Source organism: Triticum aestivum, chromosome 3B (genome assembly GCF_018294505.1).
Source record: "Triticum aestivum cultivar Chinese Spring chromosome 3B, IWGSC CS RefSeq v2.1, whole genome shotgun sequence".
Classification (NCBI taxonomy): Eukaryota; Viridiplantae; Streptophyta; class Magnoliopsida; order Poales; family Poaceae; genus Triticum; species Triticum aestivum.
Genome location: NC_057801.1, coordinates 20,435,086 through 20,458,439, shown reverse-complemented (window position 1 = coordinate 20,458,439; position 23,354 = coordinate 20,435,086).

The following is a 23,354-nucleotide window of genomic DNA, read 5'->3' as shown; positions in this document are numbered from 1 at the left end:
AATACAAATTAGTTGTCAACTATTTTTGAATAAACAATATCAAAGACATAAATATGGTTGAGAAACTTACATAATGGTATAATTGGAGGCGTCTGCACATCGACCCAGACGTCGGTATTACCTTCAATATCATCTTCCGGACGAATATCAAAGGTGATAACCATATCAGGCTCAAATGCATAAGTCTTGCATAGTGCTCGCCATGTTTTGCATCCAAAATAGGTGTAGTCATTTGAATTGTATAATTTTGCATGGAAAATATAACCATGCTCGGTCTTCAAATAAACTTCCTTTACCTCCGTAGTATGACTGAAACCTATCTTATCCAATACAAAAACTCTTGCATGGCCGGGGATACGCTAGTAGAATAGTTAAAAAAATATAACTTGAAGCAAATGAAGCAGATGTCATGCTTAATTACGAAAAAAGACTTGTCATTATGACTTATTGTATCCAGTTCGAAGTTCTCGTCCAGCTTGATGCTGAAGCGCCTATCATCCTCCAGGAAGATTGCGTCGCACAGGCCGCGCTCGTCTTCGCAGTATTTGCAAATACCGAAATCCTTTTCGTTGTCAGGCATTTCCTATGTTCATAGTTAAAACATTAATTGAAGATCGATCGAAGATAACTACCGGGATACTCAACACACAAATCCGGGGCACTCGATATTTCCTACATATTCTGGCACAAGTCATGCCAAAATTCACGGAAAAATCCGGCATGACCTTTGCTAAAATAGGACATATCGAGCGCCTGAAATTTGCTGGAACGGAAATGAATCAACACTCCGGCAAAACATAGGCCACTCGGAGGTCTAACCTGCAAACATGACCGGCCACTTGGATATTGAGCAACACAAGATATACATTTCAAAATATCTTATAGGACTCAAATTAGCATGCATTCAATAAGCAAAAGTAAATCATCTCATGCGTCCGTACATCGTCGAATATTATCACTAATACATCACGAATAGTGTCATACATATAACATCACTAATACAACTAAAACCCTAGCACACGACGGGTATCGGCGCGGGCGGTGGACACCCACAGAGAAGGAACCATCACGGGATCAAAGCTCTAGTGAGATCCCTGGAGAACTTGCTAGGTATTGGAGAACCTGTGCTCCAAGGCAAACAAGTAGCGACAGACGTGCACGTCCTCACTGACACGGTGACGCACCACCTTCGTGGAGTCCTCGAGCCTCTGGACCATCACTGGCCCACGCGACCGCCACCAAAGAAGGTTCGGGTCAACGACAGGCTGGCTTCTCACCAACCTGCGCCCCCCGGTAGGTAGCGCCTCCCAGTACCACCCCGGCGGAGCCCAGTCCCGGACATGGCCCATCTGGTCAAGCAGGTGTCGTCCTCCGCTGACTCAATGACGAGGATGCGGGATAGGCATCGTCCACGTCGATGCGGGAAAAATTGCTTTAACTAAAAAATAGCAACAAGTTCTTACTAACTAGTTCTATTAATTCAACTAGTTCTTACTAAAAAAAACTTACTATAAATAAAAATATTCTAATACCTAATTAGTACCTAGTTCTTACTAACTAATTAGTACCTAGGAACTACTGCTAAGGGTTCATACTAACTTACTAACTAACACTAAAATAACTAACTAACACTAAAAATAGCCTAGGGTTCATACTAACTAGCACTAAATAGCTAGGGTTATACTAAGCAAATTAACAAGAGGGATCAGAAGGGGAGAGGGCTTACAGAGCGCGGGGAGAGAGATGGGGTCGGGGGAGACGGCGGAGAGGTGCGGTCGGGGGAGACGGCGGCGAGGCGGATCGAGGGAGACGGTGGCGAGGCGGGGTCGGGGGAGACGGCGGCGATGCGGAGGCGACGAGGGGGAGAAGAGAGAGTGGTGAATTGGGGGAGGAAGAGAGGAAGGGAATCAGGCCGCGCGGGAGGTTAGGTGAGAATAGATATAATAGTAGCGTGCGAGGGGAAAACACACTGCTGCTAAAATCGGTAGTAGCAGCGCCGTTTCTAGAAGGGCGCTACTACTATACCTAGCACGTCGGGAACGACGTGGCAATTATAGTAGTAGCGCGTTCTGTTCCTGCCGCGCTACTGCTAAGGGGGTAATAGCAGCGCGGTTTTGGTAGACGCGCTACTGCTAATTAGCAGTAGCGCCTGATTTTAACACGCGCTACTGGTAAGATTCTGTGTATAAGGTTTTCCCTAGTAGTGAGTGTTAAGTCCGGCTAAATGATTATTCCTGTGGATGGACTAACCCGTTTATTATTATGTGTTAAATATTTCCTGTGAGTGATATATCTTCGTGAATTTATCGGATATGATTGATGAAATATAAGCCCTTTCTGCGATGTCGCTCAGACGTCCGACTGTGGCACTCTTGTTGTTTATTTTCGATACAAGCCCTTTCTGCGATGTCGCTCAGACGTCCGACTATGGCACTCTTGTTATTTATTTTCGAATACAAGCCCTTTCTGCGATGTCGCTCAGACGTCCGACTGTGGCACGCTTGTTATTTACTTCCAATATAAGCCCTTTATGCGATGTAGCTCAGACGTCCGACTGTGGCACGCAATGTTATTTACTTTTCAATATAAGCCCTTTATGTGATGTCACTCAGACGTCCGATTGTGGCACGCACTGCTATTTACTTTTCAATATAAGCCCTTTATGTGGTGTCGCTTAGATGCCCGACTGCGGCATGATAATTTATTTGTTTACCCTTCGAGGCGTCGCTCCAGACACCCGATCGGTTTTCAGTTATTTTGTTTGGATTTCGGGAGGACTACCGCCTGACTTCCTTTCCATTTATCATGTCGTGCAAAATTTTATTATTTGAGTGTGCATTGCTATTTGCTCATGGCGCATCATGCTTGCATTTGTTATATCTTATGTCCGAACTGTCTTGCGAGTACATTCCAAGTACTCACCTGGCTTGTTGATTTGGCCAGATGTTGACGAAGGCGATCTCATGGATGAAGAGTATGATAGCGAGTCCGACGCCTAGAGGAGTCCCAGTCAGTCCCGTGCGATCCTGGATTTGGTCACTTGTATTATACCCGCTTCCGCTACCCGAATAAAAGCATCGAGCCTCACCTCGACGCTCGATGAGCTGCCAGATTAGGTGTCATGTCGACCACTCCACTGTGACATATCCACCATCACTTTTATTCCGAGTCAGTAGTATGCCACCACACTCTTGTGTCATATCCGCCCTTATGTGCGATATTGGTGTGTTTGTAATAAATTGTTGAGCAACCTCAGCTCAACCCTGTATTATATTTTAGTGCTACTGGACTCCTATATCAAGTATTTGTCTACCAGCAAGGAGAAATTTTCCTATACTGGAATTAAAAAGATCGGTTTCTCAATAAGTATTTTATTGAAATGCCGGTCGTGACATTTAACTTCCGGCCCGTGTGTGGCCCATGACTTCATTCGGCCCATATGAGGACCTTTGTAACTCTTGGCCCATTAACGGCCCGTGGTGAAACTGGCCCGTAATGAACAGTGTATCACTTTATACCCATTAACGGCCCGTTATTCCATTGGGCCGTTTGCAGCCCAAGTTATCTTTCGGCCTTCTCAGGGCCCATTGATTCTTGGGCTCATTTGCAGCATTCGGTTACATACGGCCCGTTACTGTCATTTTCTGCTTGTGGCCGAAATTCAGCCCGTCGTTACAGTCGGCCCGTTTGTGGACCGTTAATACGTTGGGCCGTTTTCATGTAAAAAGACCCGTTGGGCTGTTTTCATAGAGTTATCAAATACGGCCTATTAACGGCCCATTATGGTCCATGAATAGTATGGCCCATGATTGGCAAAATGATGATACGCCCCGTAGAAGTCCCATGGATCCTACGGCCCATATGAGGCCCATGGATAGTATGGCCCATAGAAGGCCCATGGAGCCTACGGCCCGTAGAAGGCCCATTGATCCCTAAGGCCCATATAGAAGGCTGATGGATCCTACAGCCCGTATAGAAGGCCAATGCTCCTACGGCCGAACGAAGGCCCATGGATCATACGGCCTGCAGGAGGCCCATGGTTACAACAGTCCGTGTGTTGCCATGATTATTTTGGCCTAGTTACAAAAAATAGGCTATTGTGGCCACTAGAAAAACACAGAAAAAGAAGTGCAGTGACTACAAGCAAACAACAAAACAAGATAATAAGGAAATAAATAAGCAAGCAATTAAGGCTAGCCTATTACCGTTATTACACATATTACATCCACTGGGCATCAAAGTTCGCCACCAGTGCAAATATAGGGAGCAAAGCAGCATATTACATACACTTGGCCGTCAAAATTGGCCACCAGTGCAAATAAACGCTGCAGCAAAACAAGAGCATAACTGAGACAACTTCAGAAGAGCTCAAGAAACGTTATCCTGGGTATCCACAATGTTGGCAATAAGCTTAGCAAGCTGATTAGCTTTGTCTTGTTTGGCGCTAAAATCCTCCAACGCTTGCTGTTGCACCAGAAAGTATGCATCTGAATGCTCCAGGGACTTCCGCAGTCCTTCCACTTCTTGTCGCAGCATAGCTGATCGATCAGTGGTGAAGCCAGCCTATAACTGTGTAGTCGCTTGACTACACAGGTTTTTCCTACGACATTGACCCCCAGGTCTGCATATCACGTAGTTGAACCAGGCAACGAGCAATGTTTAACTACACAGGCCCATCTATTCTCTTATTTTTCTACTTGTGTAACAATTAGTTGGGCCACTACTGGGCCATATCGCAAGAAGAATCCAAAATCCCTTAACTGATGTTAACTGATCGCACTAGTTGATCGATCCCCAAATTACGTGATCTCGTTGGCTCCTTCACGCATGCCTCTACAATGCCATGGACGGCCGCCGCAGCGCATCGCCTTCAGACTTGCTGTCCCGGACTCCCGGCGTCGGTGATCTTTGGCTGGACTCTGGACGTGAGACGTGAGGAACGACCACGTTGGGCCATCCGGCGAGCCGCGAGCGGCGCACCTGCGGCTGCACACAAACTCGTCTGAAACTCTGAATCCATCGATCTGCACTTTGTATCTGATCCAACACAACTACGCAAGGCAAGGCCCTCCACTTTCTCTACTTCTACAGTTCTACTTGTTTGTTCTATGTGCAAAAACATCAATACAGTTCATTATTTTCCAGTTTTTCTCTCACTAGCAATATTAAGATTTAGGATGTAGGAGATTATTTTTATTAAGAATAAGAATAGCATATTTCCCTTTTCTTAGCAATAGATTTATTTTGTCAGGTGATTCTCTTGATAAATGGATAAATTTGTGAAGAAGTGGCAGTCCAACTCAAATGTTGCAAATACCACACAGCAGCAATCACCTGTGAATGAGGAAGAACAGACTCCTATTGATGCTCGAGCCGCTTTGGAATGTGTGTTAATTAATAGCAATGCAAGGCCGTGCCCAGCTAAAGAAAAAGAGGAAGTTGATACATCTAATCTTCCGCCGGATCCTGCAAATCGCATACCAATTTTCCAGTATAGTGCGAAAGTACGTGATGATGTGTGAAGAGCATACCTCCTGAGAGGCCCGTTCCAACCAACAGGACATGCTTTCCTTCAAACAGGTTTCAGTGGAGTTCAACGTCGTTTTAACGAAGAGTGGTTCAAGGATCACAAGTCTTGGTTGGAGTATAGTACAAAGGAAAATGCGGCATTTTGTCTTTGTTGCTATTTGTTTCAGAATGAAAGTCTAGGCCATGGTGGTGGAGATGTATTTTCAACAAAGGGGTGGAAAAGTTGGAATAATGTAAAGAGATTGGATATTCATGTTGGGGGTCCTTCAAGTACTCATAATCAGAACATGAAGAGATGTGATGATCTAATGAACCAGAAGCAATCCATTGGAGCTGTCTTACACAAGGGAACAAAGAAATCCAATATAGAGTACCAAACTCGGCTGATTGCGTCAATAGATATTGCAAGGTTGCTTCTTGTTTTGGGTTTGCCATTTCGAGGTCATGATGAAAGCGAGTCTTCTTTAAGGAAGGGGAATTTTCTAACTTTTTATGAGTGGTATGTTGCACGTTGTCCTGATGTGGCTGCTGTTGCTTTGAAGAATGCTCCTCAGAATTTAAAGTTGGTTTCTTCGACTATCCAGAAAGATATTGTGAAAGCTTGTGCGATAGAAACTGTCAAAGCAATCATAGAAGATCTGGGAGATGAATACTTTGCTATATTGGTTGATGAATCTCGTGATGTATCTCACAAGGAACAAATGGCTCTTGCTATAAGATATGTTGACAAAAGGGGGTTTTCAGTGGAGCATGTTATTGGCCTTTCTCATGTTACTCAAACAACTTCTCTTGCTCTCCAATAAGCTATTTATGCAGTGCTTAAAAAACATAACCTTAGCCCTTCTCGAATTCGTGGCCAAGGCTATGATGGAGCTAGTAATATGCAAGGGCATTTGAATGGTTTGAAAACTTTAGTAATGGAAGATTCTAGGTCTGCTCATAGCATCCATTGTTTTGCTCATCAACTTCAACTCACACTAGTTGCAGTTGCAAAAAACCATGAAGATGTGGTATGGCTTTTTGAGTGGATGAGTGTTCTTCTCTCCACAGTGGGAAATTCTTTTAAGAATAGAGATATGCTTAGAGAGAAACAAGCAAAAAGAGTCCAGACGGCACTGCAGAATGGAGAACTTGAAACTGGTAGAGGTTTGAATCAAGAACTTGGACTTAAACAAGCTGGGGATACTCGTTGGGGTTCTGATTTCAGCTCTCTCTTGAATATGATTGTTATGTTCCCATCGGTAATTGAAGTTGTTGATGATAATGCACAAAACGCCAGCAAAGCTCTCGATAGGATTAAAGCAAAAGGTGTTCTGGACGCTATTCAAACATTTGAATTTGTTTTCATGATGCACTTGATGAAGGTTATACTTGGGATTACTAATGATCTAAGCGTTTCTTTGCAAAGGAAGGATCAGGACATTGTGAATGCCGTGTCGTATCTTCACACAACCAAAAGAAGGCTACAGGAAATGAGAAACCAAGGTTGGGAAGGTATGATTAAAAAGGTTACTGATTTTTGCATTCAACAAGATATTGAACTTTCTGATATGGATGCTATGCATATTCCTCGAGGATCGAAATCAAAGCGTAAGGTTCAGACTGATGGCATATCAAATAAGAATTACTACCAAAGTGTGATGTACGCCGTTATTGATATGTTACGTGTAGAGATTGATGACCGCTTTAGTGAAAGCAGCACAACCTTGCTTCTTGGGATGGCTTCTTTGGATCCTTCTGATTCGTTTGCTAATTTTGACAAAGAAAAAGTGTTAGCAATGGCTCGTTTGTATCCAGATGATTTTGGGAGTGAAACCAAGATTGAAGATCTTAGTGTCCAACTTGATAACTTCCGTGAAAATGTTCGTGATGATTCAAGACTCTCCAATTTGAAAGGGGTTAGTGATCTTTGCAGAAAACTAGTTGAGAAAAAGAAGTACAATACCTTTCCTCTAGTATTCCTTTTGGTAAAGCTAGCATTGATCTTGCCAGTGGCGACGGCAACAGTTGAGAGAGCATTTTCCGCAATGAAATATATCAAGTCTGATTTGCGCAATACAATAGGCGATGATTTCTTGTACCATTGTCTCATAACTTATGTTGAAACTGATGTATTTCAGTCTATTAGTACTGATGCTATTATGCATACATATCAATGTATGCATCGTCGCAAAGTACTACTGCCATAGATATGTTGGTTTGTAATAAAGTACGCTGTTTTTATTCCTGTTTATGATCTAATTTTTTTTATTAGTGAAGCTTGACATCACATGGTTTTGATCCTGGCACCGCCACTATGATCGATGTCTTTCAGCTTGTAGTTGAGACTCAAGAAACCGAACTGATTCAGACAGTGAGTTTGAATAGCTTTTGCACGCGGTAGTGGCAAGTAACTCGAACACTAAACCAAGACAGGACTTTGGGGTTGTCTCGCTGTCTTCAAGATAGTCTTCCTTAGCTGTTTTATCAGCTTTGTTGGAGACCAACAAGGATGTGTCACTATCCTGAACCTTATCTGCATTACTTCGTTTACCATTGCTTAATAAGGCACTCTTCCCCAATATTCTGTCAGCATTCTAAAAGAAGAAACAAGCAGACACATAACAAGTTTAGCATGTACTAGTATATGAAACTCATTTCGGTGAACCAGTTCATTAGTAAGGTGGACAGGATTAAACTACCAAGTCTTCTATTGCCAAATACTAGTACATAATAACAGCATCAAACAAACATATATCTATGTCCTATGGTCACTGCATTGTCTTGCCAAATCAAAATAGAGACACGGTTCAAATCATATCAGTTCAAGACAAAGCAGCAGTGAAAGAATACAAAGCGTGGGAAACTACACGGCACAACAAGATTTCATATGGGTACCACGGGTCTACATGTACAACAACACTATTGGCTCTGTTGTGATGCTAGTAATGTGCATGATATGAAAGTCAACTATATACACAATTGAAATTGAAATCAAAAGAGCTATTGATAAGAGCAAACCTGTTAAAGAAACATGCGTGAACATACCTGCCGTGTCATTGGAGTTTCGATTGGATCCTTCAATTTAAAAATAAGTTTGTATGAGTAAATACAATGATACAAGAGCAAAGCAATCATAGTTAAAAAGGCGCGCCTAAGCGAGCGCTTAAGCGTGCCTAGGCTCTAGGCATTGGAAAAACGCATTGCGCATAACTATGCTTAATCTGTGCATAACTACGCATAAGCATGCGCTTTGGTCAGTAAAGTGCAAGGCGGTGGCAAAACGCACATTTAACGCCTAGCGCTTTTTTGAACTATGATAGCAATGGAATCTTAAATTAGAACAGTTGTTCTTCAGGTTTAGGCACTTGTTCTACATGAACAGAGTACAGTAAGACACAAGAATATAATACTTAAAAATAGAAAATGAGCTCATAGACCTTACCACATTCTTGGTTCGGGACCAGTACAGAACAAGGCGTTCCCAGTCATCGTCTAGTAAATGTGTCTCAGGAGAATGTAAGGGAATTTGATGAGTTCCTTTGCCGGTGAAGTATGTTTTCTTCAGGTAATTCCGATACTGCCACCAAGCATTCTTGAAGATAGCAGAGGTATTAGCACAGGTTACCTCTTCCTGAGTTTCCAAATCGGTCCTTCTCTATAGAGAAAAACGGGAAAATTTGCTGTATTATAACCATCATGGAGGTAGGATGTATGGGACGAAGCAAAGTAATTGCCATGAATAAAATTACTTACACATAACTCCTGGACAAACACCTGCAACTGGCATTTTCCTTCATCTTCAGTATAATATTTCCAAGATGGGAAGATACGCACATACGATTTAACAACATCAAATGCGATAGATGCTAAACTATGACTGGCTGGTTGTGCTTCCTCCACGGGAATAGGCGTACTAACTGGTGGAGCTGGGGTTCGCCATGATAGTACTGGTCATTTGGGCACTGGAGCTGTCTTACTAATTACTCTTGTTTGGGAGCTCTGTGGTGGAGATGGTGCTGTGTCAACAGGAACTGGGTTACTATTGGCTGGGGTTGGGGTTAGATTGGGTGAAGCTGGTTCTCTATCCATCGCAGTAGGGGTACAATCTGCGAGGTTTGTGTTATGTGTGGTAGGGCTGGTTCTTGTGCATGTACAACCGGGGTGCTATCTCCACCAATAGGTAGCACTGTTTTATTTGAAGACCGTGTTTTTATTCCGCTAGATACTGGCATCACCCACTCCGATTCAAATGGCTGATAAACAGGAAACATAGTTGAATGTACAGACATTTTATGAGAGATAGATGCAATAGATAGTGTGCAAAAAAGAGGGCATGAAATAGTTGACATGTATATTGTTTAACTAAAACGGATAGCATGACATAATTTCACATATATGATGTCTATCTAAACTGGATAGCATAGCATAACATAATTCAAAGATATGATGAATAACAAAACAGGATCGCGTGACATAATTCACCTACATGTTATCTAAGTAATCAGGATCACATCATTTACTTCACATATGTGATTTATATGCTAAACAGAGGGCATTAGATATGATGTCTAAACTAAGAACATGGTGTTGAATATTGTGTATATGATGTCTAAACTATGCAATGCAAGACACCGTATGCATGATATGAGCAGTATAACCGTGCCAAGTTAGAGCATACACCTTAGTAGGGGAATAGGACTGGTCATCTGTCTCCGAATCCATCTCTGAGGAGCTATCGGGACCCAACAAGAGATCTGCTTCGACAGGTAGCACTGTCTGCTCTGAAGGCCTTGTTTTCACTCCAGATTTTTCCATCTCCCACCCAAATGGCTGATTCACAGGAAGAGTAGTTTAATGTACAAACATTGTCGACAAATGGAAATGTAATGAAGAAAAGGATGGGCAAGATATCATTCAAATATATGATGCCTGGTTAAACAGGATGGCATTGCACATTTCACATATATTATGGCTGGCTAAAAGACAGGAGACTACATAATTCCCATATATGATATAGAAACTAAATAGGTGGCATTACAGAACATGTCTAAACTAAGCAGATGACATATATGATGTCAAAAGTAGGCACTGCAAGGCAACATATGCATGATATGACTAACATCATCATGCCAAGGTAGGGCAAACACCTTGGGGGGTAAATAGGAGTGGTCAGCGGCGTCTGAATCCGCCTCAGAACATATATCTTCCTCTGGATTACAATCTAGAGAGGGGTGGGGAGGGTTTTCCATTGAACCCACCATGGAGCGATGTCTGCATGACATTGTATTGCCGCGCAAAACTCTTCTCTTTTTCTCTACATGTTCAGCATGACTGTGTACAATATCTGACATGCATACGAAAAAATATGGTGAGATTATGTAAGGAGAGCATGCAGAAATTTAGAGTGATAGTAACAACCAGTGGATGGATCCAAAAATAATGATAGCAGGCTGATGATTGCTTTAAATTAATAAAAAGATAGATGATGATTGCTTTACTATTTATTTCCCACCGAAGATGAACAACATGGGCATACCCTAGGTGAACCATATATTAGACATACATACTATTCATTGCTGGCTCGATATGTGCCCCACAACTAATTTAGAACTCAAGTTTGAACATGAATTTGGACCTGAGTTGGGAGTCCAAGAGCTGAACAGGATGATAAAGTAGCGGGTAAGTTTAAGCAATGCATAACATAAGCAGAAACAAAAGAGTGCGACCTCTCTTGTGGACCCGTGTACTCCTCAGGTTCATCTGCTGAGTCGATGATGGTGATGTCATTGGGGTGCGTGCCAGCGGTAGTGAAGGAGATCTGAGGCGGCGAAAGACGGTCAGGAGTCGTGATGTCTGGTTTGGTGGATGCTTCTGTCGATGGAGCAGCTCAGGTGAGGTGGACGACATCGCGGCAGGAGCAGGACAAACCACACAATGTTCCCTTCGACATGTACCTCTAACTGAAGTAATTCTGTAAGGGCTCATTTGGCTTGCATGATTCTTAAAACGCAGGGATAGGAAAAACACCGAAATAGGATAGGAAAATGCACATGGTAAATAGAGCATTCGTAAACACATTATTTCTATCAACTTGGGTGTTTGGTTTACAGGAATTGGAAGAGCAGAGGAACGCAAAGAAACATGGCCAAAATAAAGAGAAACCATATGAAAGCGTGTACAGTTAGAATGTTATTCTGGCACTAATGCACTTGGTCTTGTTTTCATGCATATGATTTTGAAAAGTAGGTCCAGGTGGATGTTTTGCTTCATTCCTTTCAACAAAATGCATGAATAGTTGAATAGTAGAGTGCCATTGGAAAATTCCCTATTGCTATGTTTTTCCGTTGAACCAAAATAGCCCTAATGGATCAACGTGAATGTATAGTAATAAGTGACACAACAAGTGTACAACCTCTTTGCTGTAGCCGTGTCGACCTCAGCATCATTGGGTTGGTCGCTGAAGCAGTTGAGGCAGAGGTGGCTGTCGGAGGTGTGAAGGAAGATCTGAGGAATCTGTAGACGGCATCCAGGGCACTGCTCTGTTGTTATGGATCGTTCTGTCGTTGGAGCAGCTCCGGTGAGCCGTAAGATGTCAAGGCTGAAGCAGCACAAGACAGACATCGTCAATCTCAAGTGGGATTCTAATAGCATCTCCAATAGATGATGAAAAAGGGATGTAAAATTAACATCACCAAAAACCACCTTACTACAACAGATGAGGTAAAAACTGTTGACTCTGAACTTAACTGTCAAAACTAAAATTAACTGTGGAATCTGAATGCTACTGTCGAAACTGAACGCAATGGTAGCAGAGAGACACTTGACATGTAGGTTAGGGAGGGCCTGCAGTTCATCTTCAACCTGCACACCCCTGAGCCGCCTGCCACCACCGGCCGAACCGCCGGCCCCAGCGCCGCCTCGCCGCCCCGAAACAACTCGCCACCGCCGCCCCGGCCAGCCCTCTAGGCCCCCCGACCCCCACCCTGAACCCTAAGATAGATAGTGGGGTACCTCTCCGGCGAGCCCTCATCCCCGATGCAGGTGGTTCTTCCTTAACTCCGGCGAGCCCCCATCCCCGCTGCAGGTGGTTCTTCCTTATCACCGGCGAGCCCCCCCCAACCCCTGAAAATCGACTGACCAAAAAGTCGATTCAGTCGACTGAAGTGTGGCTTAATCGGAGCAGAGCAGCAACACGAGCAAGGGGGAGAGCAGCAGCAACAGCTGGGCGAGCGAGCGATCGAGCGAGAGCCGGAGCAGCAGCAGCAGATCCGGCTGGTATGGACGCTGCCGCCGAAGGGGCCTCGCACTGGGGGAGAGCCGCTGTGGAGATGTCGCCCGCAGCGCCGGCTTCAAGGTAGCCGCTCCATGGGGGTGCGGGATGGAGCACCGTCGGCGCCGGGAGGTCGAGTTAAGGATAAGGTGTGATGCGATGAGTCTACAACCTCTTTGGTGGCGCCGAGTAGGCCTCGGCTTCGTCCGAGGAGTCGGTGAGGATGCTGCGGTTCCGGTGGAGCAGGTTAAGGCGGCGCTGTGGGGATGGAGCAGCCGCGATAGACGGGGCGATCGTCGGAGCAGCTGCTTGGAGGTGGAGGACGGGGCGGCTGAACCGGCGGGACGGCGAGATGGACGACGGATCCTCATCCGGGGAGGTGGACGAGGGACGTCGAGCTGTTGCGGTGGACGATGTCATCGGGGAAGAGGCTCCGGCTGGGCAGCGGTGACGTGGCGGACGGAGGAGGGTGGGGTTTCGCGGCTGGAGCGGAGAGGTTATGGCGGCCTGGGATTTCGAATGGAAAAAAGGGGGCGATGGGAGGGGGTGAAGCATGACTTAGGGACGCGCTTGTCCAAAATGTAGGGTGTGTTACAAAAGTACCCCCACCGATTTGAACTAGCGTCCCTTTCGGCTCAGGGTTAGAAGGGGGATTTCACGTGTCGGGATTTGGCAGCTGGAGGGAGTTTTCGCGCGCGTTGTAATTTCGGGATAGCAAGCCGCGGGCTGTGAAGGCGCCAGTTTTGGGAGCACGATATCTGAATTTTCGGGATATAACAAGACGCGGGTTGAATTTTAGGGACAAGCCTAACATGTAGTAATATTGTACTTGTACGTACCAAATCAATTCACACTTCCCTCAACCAAAAAGAAAACAAAAAAAATAAAACTATTCACACCACGCAAAGAGAGAGTCTTGCCCCGTTTTACTATACAAATGCTATTCAAAGCTACTCCCTCCTTCCATCTATATAGGGCCTAATGCGTTTTTCGATGCTAACTTTGACCAAATATTAGAGCAATGATATATGACATGCAACTTACACAAAGCACACCGTTAACTTCGTCTATGAAAGGTTCTTTCAATGATATAATTTTCACATTGTGCATGTCATGTACTATTAATCTTGTCAGTAGTCAAAGGCGGTCTTAAAAATCTCATTACGCCCTATATAGATGGAAGGAGGGAGTATGAATCCATGTTATGTCCGATTAATTTTTTTCGCTTTGCTGTATAATGCATGTAACCTACTCATACCAACATTTTAGTGCATTCCAAATGTCTATACTACCGCTGCAATTCGAACTAAATTTGAATTCATTTCTCTATTTCAATAAGAATCTACAATCATGATTGTTGCCAACTTCAACCATCATTCGTGTATTACCTTAATAACACACCACATGATTACTATAGAGATAGATATGAATTATGTGTACTACATGAACTCGAATTCTATTTTTTGAATACACTTGATGTTTTTTTTAGAACAGAGTAGGGCACCTACTCAGATGGCGCCGAACATTCAGATAACATCACAGATCGTAAGCTAGACGGGACGTCTCCAACCATCACTTGATCACCCCTGCTCCCAGTCAATGCTGCTAGGCCATGCGCTAAGGCATTTCTCTGTCGCTTCACCCAGCAGACATTGCAAGCAGCAAAAGCAGCCATAGCCTCTCTAATATCCATGATCAATCCATAATGAGGAGATCGAGGAGGCTGCTCATTAGATAATTCCGAGACGATGCTTTGGCAGTCCAGCTCAAGCACCACCTCTCCAGTATAAATCTTGGCCACTTCTCGAAGGCCCATAAGAGCAGCCCGGGCCTCGGCTTCCTCTACACTGCAGCATTTCGGACTCTTTTTGCAAGCCGAAAGGAGGACTGAGCCTCTATGATCAAGTGCCACAGCACCCGCTACACTCTCTCCTGTTTCCTCATGGGAGGCGGCGTCAGTGTTGATTTTTGCCGTTCCTCGTGCCGGGGCCTCGACTTACCTCCTGGATCGCCATCGGTATGCATGCCTTTATCTTCCTTCCTCCATGCCTTCATCTTTCCTTCCGCCCCATCAACAGCTTTAGAAGCATTTCTGAATTCTTCCTCGTACTGTTTTAGAAACAACACAGAGCCCCTGATGGTCTCTTTGCCATTGTTCCTTATGCATTCCTCTCTTAGATACGAGCACCGCCATAGCAGTAGCAGAGTTTTTGCACGCACCTCCTCATTCTCAGTATCCAAAATAACTTGCAGCCAATCATCCCCTGTATACCACAGTTTGTTCTCTGCTGGGAGGTGCCAATAATCCCTCATTGCCATTCTCAGGCCCCTACTCTTAGTGCACATAATAACAGCATGGTGCTCATCTTCTATACCATTTCCGCAAATGCTACATGTGGCATCCACTTCCAGGGTTCTCTTTTACTTATTTTTCTTTGTGGCAAGAGTGTTAGTGGCTACCCTCCGAGCAAAGATGCGTACCTTCCCAGGGACTTTCGCTTTCTAGATCAGGTCCCAAATACTGCGGTCATTAGGTTCTCTATTGGAACTCGAGGGATTTTGTTCCACTTGGCTGAGTTTTGTTGCAGCTAGCTTGTAGGCACTCCTGACTGAGAAAATACCATTCTTATCATAGTGCCACGCAATGCAATCTTTCACGGTCGATGAGGGGATGCTGATCTTGCATATTTCGTCGGCATCGAAGGGGAAGAAAATCTACCTAATTAAAGCTTCATTCCCCTCCTTGCCATTTGGCATCATGAGTTGATTGACCCATCTTATCCGAGTTCTTCTGATAAAAGCAGCCGACATGAGGCCCTCCCTTCTCGGGATCCACTGGTCCCGTTGAATTTGTATGCTTTTGCCGTCTTCCACCCGCCAGATTAGACCCTTTTTCAGGAGTTCAAGGCCAAACTCAATAGCCTTCCAAACTGGGGACGCGTCTTTCGCAAACACTGTGTCCAGCAGATTTCCATTTGGGAAGTATTTGGATTTGAGCACTCTTGCACAGAGGCTATCCAGGTTTTGAATAAGCCTCCAACCCTGTTTGGCGAGAAGCGCTTGGTTAAATAAGTGCATATCTAGAAAGCCAATTCCTCCCGCTCGCTTGGGCTTTATCATGCGGTCCCAAGACATCCAATGAACCCTGCGGTGTCCTTCATCATCCCCCCACCAAAAGTCCCTTATAAGTTTCTCGTACTTATTGCAGAAGCCTTTAGATAGCATGAATACACTCATGGTAAAGGTAGGGAGAGGCTGAACAACTGACTTGACATGTGTCTCTTTTGCCGCATAGGACATGAACTTCTCCGACCAGTCGTTGCATCTTTTAGCGAATCTATCCATAATTGGCTGGAATTGCTCGTCCTTCATTCTCCCTTCCGGGGTCGGCAAGCCCAAGTACTTACTTTCAAAGGAGTCAGACACTACCCCCAAAATGGATTTTATATCCTCCCTTGTTTCAATAGGGCAAACTTCACTAAAGAGGAGGGAGCACTTGCTTTGGATAAGAAGCTGGCCCGTACAATTCTGAAAAGTATCCAGCACCTTCTTGATCGTTCTAGCTTGCTCCGGTACCGCTTTGATGAAGATCAAGCTATCGTCTGCAAACAAAAGATTTGAGATTCCCGGGCTATTTCTAGCAATCTTAATTGGGTTTAGGTTGTTTTCTGCTAACTCCTTCTTCAACAGGTGCACTAGTCCATCCGCAACGAAGAGGAAAAGGTAGGGGCTTAGCGGATCTCCTTGTCGTAGGCCTCGGGACGGAGTGATAGGTGCCAAAAGTGTCCCATTGCATCTCACTAAGTATCTCACTGACTGGACACAATGCATCACTCACCTAGTCCATTTACTGCAAAAACCAAACTTCCGGAGAACTCCTTCGAGGAAGCACCAGTCCACTCGATCATAAGCTTTTGCAAGGTCTAACTTGTATGCACAATAGTTGTCCCTCTCCTTTCGGCAGTGTTGTATCTTATGGAAACACTCAAAAGCAATGATAGCCTTATGTAATCAATCTTCCTGGAATGAATGCGCTCTGTGTTTCCGAGATGATGTCATCAAGAATAGGGCGAAGGCGATTCACTAGGCACTTTGAGATCACCTTGTAGATGACATTGCAAAGACTGATAGGTCTACAGTACTTCAGCGTTTGAGGATCTTTTCCTTTCGGAATGAGCACTACCACCGTGTCGTTCATTCCTTCCGGTAGCTCGCCTCTCTCAAAGAAGTCCAGCACACCTCTTATGACGTCCTCTTTTAGATCACCCCAGTTTCTCTGGAAAAAGCGTGCCGGAAAGCCGTCAGGGCCCGGTGCTTTAAGCGGGCCAATTTGGAAAAGTGCATCACCTATTTCCCCCTTCGAGAACGGTTTCGTTAACGTGGAATTCATATCCTGATTCACTCGCTCAGCTACCAGGTCCAGTATGTCCTTTGGATCGATGCCCTCTTCTTTCTTGTATAGGTTCATGAAGAACGAGTTTGTTAATGCATGTAAGCCCTCATCGTCCTCAACCCAGTTGCCATTGTCATCTTTCAATTTCAAGATAGTGTTTTTCTTCTGTCTCCAAGAGGCCTTTCGGTGGAACCACTTAGTATTTCTATCTCCCTCACGCAGGTACATGGCCCTCGACCTCTGCCTCCACATAAGTTCCTCTCTAAGAAGCAATTCATCAAGTTCCTTTGACAGATTCACTGTTTCCTCTTCCAGTTCAGCCGACCGTGGTCTGCTCCATAATCTGTTTAGTTTCCTACGAACATCAGCTGTTTTCTTCAAAACTGACCCAAAGTCCCGCTGTGCCCAGTCCCTTAGCTCCTTCTGCATGTTCTGAATTTTATCACCTAACATTTGAAGGTTATCAGCCGTCCCATTTCGATTCCACGCTGAGGTAATGGTCAGCTGTAGGGTTTCAACTCTCTCCCACATCTGTTCATATCTGAATATGCTCTTGTTTTCCCGTCCCACCCTTCTCCACTCTTTCCTGCTTCCTACCCGCAGCAGAATGGGGAGATGATCAGACCTTGAGGAGCAAATGTGCTCCACAGAAGCATTAATGAAATAATCTGACCACTCCGGAGAAGCAACACTTCTGTCCAAGCGGGATCGCACGTTGTTGTTTCCTTGCTGCTTGTTGTTATAGGTCCATCCAGGGCCTTTAAATCCCAGGTCAAAAAGGTTGCAGTCCGCCAATGCTCTGCGAAAGTCCTCCATATATCTCTCTGATTTTTTTGAGGCAGGAAAGTGTTCAGATTGCCACATTGTTTCATTGAAGTCTCCCATCATGAGCCAAGGGAGATTATTTGTATCCTTGATTCTTCTTAGTAAAGTCCACATGAGATGTCGCTCATGAGCTTTTGGTTCACCATATACAAATGTCCCCCTCCATTGCAGCCCATTAGCATTTAACCTGATCAACACATCAATATACCTCGCCCCCACTGCAATCTTTTTTATTTCCACACTATCATCATAGAATAGGGCAATGCCGGCACCTTTACCAGTGCCGGATTGCATGATACAATGACGAAGGCCTAGCCTCCACTTGAGATTTGAGACGTACTTATTATTTTGCCGAGTTTCAGTGAGGAAGACGAGCTTGGGCTTGTACATGTGAACAAGGCACACGAGTTCTTGAACTGTCCGAGGTTGCCCGAGGCCTCGGCAGTTCCAGCTCATGATTGTTATGGCTCACCCACCAGTTTACCGGGAGCCCCTGGCCCGGTAGCTTCCATGTTGCCATCCCTGCCCTCTTCCACCAGCCCTGCCGCGCACACCTTTTTATTCTTATCTGACATCCGCTCTGGCTCCGCTGACTCTGAAGTTGGTGCCTGCATCCTTCTCTCTGCCTCCCCTCTTGCCCAGAACCGAGCTCACCTACCCATCTTTCTTCTTGCCGACCCTGCTGTTATTGAACACTTTCTTGTTGAACATACCCTCAATGGTCCAAACCTTCTCATGATGGGTGAAGCGCGGGACCGGGCCGAAGCCAGGAGGGAATGCCGGGTCACCCGCATCCATCATCGTATTTCCAGCGCCCACCGTCTCTTTATCAGCACCTCTCGCAGCATGGGCTGCCACCATTGCAGGTTCAGGCTGGGTGGGTGGCAGTCCAAGCTCAAGGCTCAAGGACGGTCCAAGTTTGTCCATCGATGCAACATTTGCCTGAGCAGAGGACTGGCCGCTCCCTTGGCCTCCATCCTTCCCAGCCCCAGAAATAGGCTAGTTCAGACTTAGAGCCAAATGATCGACAACTTCAACATATGTGGCCTGCATGTTGGGTCTTTCTTGGGTTGCAGTCCCTTCTGAAACCTGATCCTTGCCTTTTCCCCCGCCATCAGACACCTTCAGAGCACTATCAGCTGCAATCGCTGCCTGCACGAGCGGATTAGACAGGATTTCTTCGGAGACCATCTCCTGGTCCTGTTTGGCGTGGGTCCAGGATCCCTCTCGATGAGCCTCGTTCCCGAAGCTAAGCAGCCGGCGAGCACTAGACGCTACTGGGGCCACATATCCTCCTCTACTATTGCTGTTCTTATAAGGGGAGGCGCACATTGTTGCCGTGTACCTCATCTCTTGGAGATCCTCCGGCAACTTACAATCGCGTTGGCCATGCCCAAGGAAACCACAGAAACCACAAAAACGTGGCACTCTCTCATACTTAACCTCTAAGAAAAATAGCTCATTTTTTGGCTTATCATGCGACTTGATCCTACACCGCAGTGGCTCATCTACATCATGATTGATACGAACTCGGATGAAATCACCCCAAATCTTACCATTGTTATTGGTGTCTACTTCAAGGACCTCGCCCAGCATGTCTCCCAGCTTCCACGCCACCCCTTCATCCAGCATGACCGGTGGCACATCATGGATGCGAGCCCAAATAGGCATATGGGCAACCTCCACGTCGCCCGGGCGCGCGCCACCATCCACGGTCACCATCAGGAAGGCGTCCCCCTGGTGAGTCCATGGGCCATTGTTGAGGATGAAACGCCGGTCCCCCTCCCTCTCGAACTCCAAGAGAAAACGGTTGTTCTTGAGAGGTTTGTAGTCGAGACGCCCCCGGAGACCCCACTTGCTCTTGAGCTCGCCGAGGAGTCCCTCATTGCTGGGGCAGGGGCGAGAAGTAGAGCCCTACAGCAATCCACCTTGTCCTCATGGCGGCACGCTCCTTGGTCAGGTCCAGTTCCACCACATCATCCCCCCGAGGGTCAAGGCGGACTGGGAACCTTGGGGCAACGATGTCGCCTCCGGCGCCAAGCCTCCTCAAGCTCGCCCTCTCTCCCTGACGAGAGCACTCGCCACGGATCAGCACCCCCACTAGGTTCCTCCCACTAGATGGGAGGAGGGAACCATTCACGCCTTCCATGGGGGCCTTGTCCTTCTGGTTCTGGTTCGCCATTAGCAGATGGGAGGCACTTGGTGATTTGGGCTGGGAGGGGTGTGTGGCTGTGCCTCTGATTTCATCAACCTTTATACCCATGTTGCTTTGGTCTAATTCCTTTCTTTCCCCCATCTCCATTGAAGGGCTCTGCCTCTCCGGACAATCTCTTACCTTCATCTTCGATACTGCAATCCCACCTCCCTTATCCAGAGGCTCTTTCCCGCATGATCCCGGCTACTCCGGCAGACTGGGTTTGATATCTTTCCCCCCGAGCCCTAAAGCCAGCTCCTCCTTCATTGTTTGTAATCTGATCCTGAACCTTCTTACAGTGTCCCCGGATGGATCCGGGTTCCTTCTTGCCATCTCTGTCCAATTCCGAATAGTTTTCTCCCTTTCCTCTGTGATCCGGGCGATCCTCTTCCTCGTCAGGAGCCATGCATCCCTCAACCCCAACGGATCTCCTTCCGTCAGCGAGTCCCCCTCGATTTCCCCTCCGATCTTACCCTCCCGTATTTCAGATCTCTCCATCGGTGATCTCCCTCCCGTCCCAATCGGGGATCGCCTCCCCGTCGCCCCGACACGGGCTCCGTGAATCCCGCTAGCCATCTCGATTTGTCTAATGGCCCTCATTTTTACCCCGAATACACTTGATGTTGATTCCAAATAATAGCACATTTGATGTACTAACTATATATTCATAATCTAAACCATGTTCCATACGTACACCGTGTTTATCACACAAAGTATAGTGCCCCGCCCCCTACATTATGACAAGTATTTAGACCCGAGTTGCAAAAGCCACATATTAGCCCAAATTATAATCAATGTTGTACATTATGATATCTTCTTCAAGTATCCATACGCACCTTTTTATAATGAATTATGATCTTTGTTCGTCTTTTACACCTTCACGATCCTCTTCTATTTGTAGCTAGCTAGCGCTAACTTTCTATCGTGCATGCACACGACCGCCCCCCTCACACACCCTTAGCGTCCCCTCCATCGTGCACGTTCATTATTTCTCTTTAGGTCGTCCACCAGCGGTGTGTGTACGCCACCAGCTCCTTCTTTCTGGCACACACTGGTCAATATACCTCTCTAGCCAAGTGTGCCTACAACAAACACATATATACTTCCCCTCTTCTCTTCTCACCATCCATGCCCCCATATGTCCAATACGATTCCACGCAGGTGCACACTCCCGCCCCTCTTTTCATTAGTCACATGCTCGCACACTCCTCCCCCCTCGACATGGTAGGCCTCTCGCACCACCTCCTAGCCACACTCTCTCCCCCTGTCTGCCTCTCCGGACCTTATTTGCTTCTAACACATGCAGGCGTGTATATGAACTGATCTCCCTACATATAGCCAGGTCGACTATAATTCATTTTCACCAAGCACTGATACACTTACCTCGCTAGTTATGTCTCTCCTTTTCTCGGACACACGACGGTTGATCTTCCTATGTAGTTACGCATGCTTACCACAACCATATCTTCTCCCCTCATCATCCTTGAATACCTCCCGACCCGTCTCTCACACGCACGTGCATAGACAGACAGACATCCCCCGCCCTCTCTTATTGATATTGCACTCATACCCTCCGTTTGTCTAGCAGGCCTCTCCCACCATTTGTGAGACGCCACTCCACCACCAACCCTCAGACGCTCTACCTTTGTCTTTTTCCCAACCTTATTCCTCTGCTACACATATCCATATGAATGTCGATCGATCTCCCTCAATACATAGCTAGGTCTCTCTCCTTCCCCAGATATATACTAGTCGAACGGTCTCTACCCCCCCCCCCCCGCCGCACACACACACCGATAGTCGAACGTTGTAGGTAGGTATCCATGCCACGGAGAATAACTGCACCTCTGCCCTCTCAAATTCCAGTAGGCCAGCCGCCCTGTATCTTTGACGCGGGCAAACACAAATTCGATGGCACTCTTTATCGATCGCGCAACCACACACTTCATCCCTGTTTTCAATTCTATCGATATCTCACGTCCATGACTCCATTTCAAACACATTGCATATGTTACGTTTTTCTGATTGAGATATCATCAACACATTGCCTCTGTTTCGCACAAACCATCTCTCTCACACCCACCCACGTACGTACCTGCACCTAAAGAAGAAGTGTACGCAGGACGCACGTACTCACGTCTCGTTCCCGGCCACACCCGCGCGGGTACACGGTGGAGTTCGTTTCTATACGAAAAGGCAGCCCACGTGATAATTTGACGTGTGTAGCAGTTGTTCACTCGAAGGAGGGTCGGGTACCACGCCTAGAATACAAAATGATTGCCATGGGGAAAATGGAAAAATGGGTTTGTCTCTCGTGAGTCTCGTCACACAATCTCACACAAGGCCGCCGTGGCCTCTCTCTCTCAGCGTTGGTCAGTGATCCGGCCGCATCCCGTCCGCCGGCGGAAAGGGAGGATGTGCATCATCTCTCCGTTCGACGGCGTTGAGGCAGCTCGTCCCGATCTGCGGTACCCTTCTCGTAAAAGCTCCGGTGCGGTAGGGCCTTCGCCACTTGCTCGCTGCCGCAGTATGGGCACATCCCGGCCGCCGGCGCCCTCCTAGTAACATCCCGACGACCCTCAGGTACAGCTTCCTCCGGCCTTGCTCCACTGCCCATCTTCCCACGTTGCTGCATGTGGATCTTCTTTAGTTGTTTGCTTAAATCGTATCTCGGCCGGTGTACTTTCCATCTTGCAATCTCGTCCTCAAACCATTTTTTATAAACCACCATGTGCTATCTTTCCCTTTTTACATGGAACATGCTTCTTTTTTGTCGGCGTATGTGTCTTCAACTCGTGTTATTGGGCAGTAATTGTTTCCTTTCGACCTCCTTTTGCAAACAGGGCTATCCATTTTCACCTCGTTGCTATTGCGACCTTTTGGTGAACTGCACAAATCACTTTTCTGAAGAGTGTTTTGTGCAATTCCGCCAAAATGTCACACGGGCAACGTTTTTACATTTCCGTGGGACTGCGGAAAGGGAGATTGGTTTTGCTATCCTCCTCATCCAACTCCGTGCCTAATCTTCTCCGACAAGAAGTTAGTCCTAAAGAGAGATCGTAGAGGTGATCGGCTTCTATTTATGTGTGTTATGTTTCATCATCTAGTTCCACTATTATTGTAATCACACTGACTGGATATCTTTGCAAACAGGGATGGTC